Source organism: Ixodes scapularis, unplaced genomic scaffold (assembly GCF_016920785.2).
Source record: "Ixodes scapularis isolate PalLabHiFi unplaced genomic scaffold, ASM1692078v2 ptg001599l_1___fragment_1__unscaffolded, whole genome shotgun sequence".
Taxonomy (NCBI): domain Eukaryota; kingdom Metazoa; phylum Arthropoda; class Arachnida; order Ixodida; family Ixodidae; genus Ixodes; species Ixodes scapularis.
Genome location: NW_024610173.1, coordinates 633,456 through 636,879, shown reverse-complemented (window position 1 = coordinate 636,879; position 3,424 = coordinate 633,456).

The following is a 3,424-nucleotide window of genomic DNA, read 5'->3' as shown; positions in this document are numbered from 1 at the left end:
GCATGCAAGCCGCTCGTCCGCTCCCTTATTTTGTCTGCTGCGTGCTTTTCGTCGCTGGTCAACGCGCGCTCTTCTGGGCGCGCTGATCTTGGACACTTGGATCTTCGATTCACAACTCTATGAGTTGTGAATGCGAAAGCATCTAAGCCGCTCGTCCGCTCCCTTATTTTGTCTGCTGCGTGCTTTTCGTCGCTGGTCAACGCGCGCTCTTCTGGGCGCGCTGATCTTGGACACTTGGATCTTGGATTCACAACTCTATGAGTTGTGAATGCGAAAGCATGCAAGCCGCTCGTCCGCTCCCTTATTTTGTGTGCTGCGTGCTTTTCGTCGCTGGTCAACGCGCGCTCTTCTGGGCGCGCTGATCTTGGACACTTGGATCTTGGATTCACAACTCTATGAGTTGTGAATGCGAAAGCACGCAAGCCGCTCGTCCGCTCCCTTATTTTGTCTGCTGCGTGCTTTTCGTCGCTGGTCAACGCGCGCTCTTCTGGGCGCGCTGATCTTGGACACTTGGTTCTTGGATTCACAACTCTATGAGTTGTGAATGCGAAAGCATGCAAGCCGCTCGTCCGCTCCCTTATTTTGTCTGCTGCGTGCTTTTCGTCGCTGGTCAACGCGCGCTCTTCTGGGCGCGCTGATCTTGGACACTTGGATCTTGGATTCACAACTCTATGAGTTGTGAATGCGAAAGCATGCAAGCCGCTCGTCCGCTCCCTTATTTTGTCTGCTGCGTGCTTTTCGTCGCTGGTCAACGCGCGCTCTTCTGGGCGCGCTGATCTTGGACACTTGGATCTTGGATTCACAGCTCTATGAGTTGTGAATGCGAAAGCATGCAAGCCGCTCGTCCGCTCCCTTATTTTGTCTGCTGCGTGCTTTTCGTCGCTGGTCAACGCGCGCTCTTCTGGGCGCGCTGATCTTGGACACTTGGATCTTGGATTCACAACTCTATGAGTTGTGAATGCGAAAGCATGCAAGCCGCTCGTCCGCTCCCTTATTTTGTGTGCTGCGTGCTTTTCGTCGCTGGTCAACGCGAGCTCTTCTGGGCGCGCTGATCTTGGACACTTGGATCTTGGATTCACAACTCTATGAGTTGTGAATGCGAAAGCATGCAAGCCGCTCGTCCGCTCCCTTATTTTGTCTGCTGCGTGCTTTTCGTCGCTGGTCAACGCGCGCTCTTCTGGGCGCGCTGATCTAGGACACTTGGATCTTGGATTCATAACTCTATGAGTTGTGAATGCGAAAGCATCTAAGCCGCTCGTCCGCTCCCTTATTTTGTCTGCTGCGTGCTTTTCGTCGCTGGTCAACGCGCGCTCTTCTGGGCGCGCTGATCTTGGACAATTGGATCTTGGATTCACAACTCTATGAGTTGTGAATGCGAAAGCATGCAAGCCGCTCGTCCGCTCCCTTATTTTGTCTGCTGCGTGCTTTTCGTCGCTGGTCAACGCGCGCTCTTCTGGGCGCGCTGATCTTGGACACTTGGATCTTGGATTCACAACTCTATGAGTTGTGAATGCGAAAGCATGCAAGCCGCTCGTCGCTCCCTTATTTTGTCTGCTGCGTGCTTTTCGTCGCTGGTCAACGCGCGCTCTTCTGGGCGCGCTGATCTTGGACACTTGGATCTTGGATTCACAACTCTATGAGTTGTGAATGCGAAAGCATGCAAGCCGCTCGTCCGCTCCCTTATTTTGTGTGCTGCGTGCTTTTCGTCGCTGGTCAACGCGAGCTCTTCTGGGCGCGCTGATCTTGGACACTTGGATCTTGGATTCACAACTCTATGAGTTGTGAATGCGAAAGCATGCAAGCCGCTCGTCCGCTCCCTTATTTTGTCTGCTGCGTGCTTTTCGTCGCTGGTCAACGCGCGCTCTTCTGGGCGCGCTGATCTTGGACACTTGGTTCTTGGATTCACAACTCTATGAGTTGTGAATGCGAAAGCATGCAAGCCGCTCGTCCGCTCCCTTATTTTGTCTGCTGCGTGATTTTCGTCGCTGGTCAACGCGCGCTCTTCTGGGCGCGCTGATCTTGGACACTTGGATCTTGGATTCACAACTCTATGAGTTGTGAATGCGAAAGCATGCAAGCCGCTCGTCCGCTCCCTTATTTTGTCTGCTGCGTGCTTTTCGTTGCTGGTCAACGCGCTCTTCTGGGCGCGCTGATCTTGGACACTTGGATCTTGGATTCACAACTCTATGAGTTGTGAATGCGAAAGCATGCAAGCCGCTCGTCCGCTCCCTTATTTTGTCTGCTGCGTGCTTTTCGTCGCTGGTCAACGCGCGCTCTTCTGGGCGCGCTGATCTTGGACACTTGGTTCTTGGATTCACAACTCTATGAGTTGTGAATGCGAAAGCATGCAAGCCGCTCGTCCGCTCCCTTATTTTGTCTGCTGCGTGCTTTTCGTCGCTGGTCAACGCGCGCTCTTCTGGGCGCGCTGATCTTGGACACTTGGATCTTGGATTCACAACTCTATGAGTTGTGAATGCGAAAGCATGCAAGCCGCTCGTCCGCTCCCTTATTTTGTCTGCTGCGTGCTTTTCGTCGCTGGTCAACGCGCGCTCTTCTGGGCGCGCTGATCTTGGACACTTGGATCTTGGATTCACAACTCTATGAGTTGTGAATGCGAAAGCATCTAAGCCGCTCGTCCGCTCCCTTATTTTGGCTGCTGCGTGCTTTTCGTCGCTGGTCAACGCGCGCTCTTCTGGGCGCGCTGATTTTGGACACTTGGATCTTGGATTCACAACTCTATGAGTTGTGAATGCGAAAGCATGCAAGCCGCTCGTCCGCTCCCTTATCTTGTGTGCTGCGTGCTTTTGGTCGCTGGTCAACGCGCGCTCTTCTGGGCGCGCTGATCTTGGACACTTGGATCTTGGATTCACAACTCTATGAGTTGTGAATGCGAAAGCATGCAAGCCGCTCGTCCGCTCCCTTATTTTGTCTGCTGCGTGCTTCTCGTCGCTGGTCAACGCGCGCTCTTCTGGGCGCGCTGATCTTGGACACTTGGATCTTGGATTCACAACTCTATGAGTTGTGAATGCGAAAGCATGCAAGCCGCTCGTCCGCTCCCTTATTTTGTCTGCTGCGTGCTTTTCGTCGCTGGTCAACGCGCGCTCTTCTGGGCGCGCTGATCTTGGACACTTGGATCTTCGATTCACAACTCTATGAGTTGTGAATGCGAAAGCATCTAAGCCGCTCGTCCGCTCCCTTATTTTGTCTGCTGCGTGCTTTTCGTCGCTGGTCAACGCGCGCTCTTCTGGGCGCGCTGATCTTGGACACTTGGATCTTGGATTCACAACTCTATGAGTTGTGAATGCGAAAGCATGCAAGCCGCTCGTCCGCTCCCTTATTTTGTGTGCTGCGTGCTTTTCGTCGCTGGTCAACGCGCGCTCTTCTGGGCGCGCTGATCTTGGACACTTGGATCTTGGATTCACAA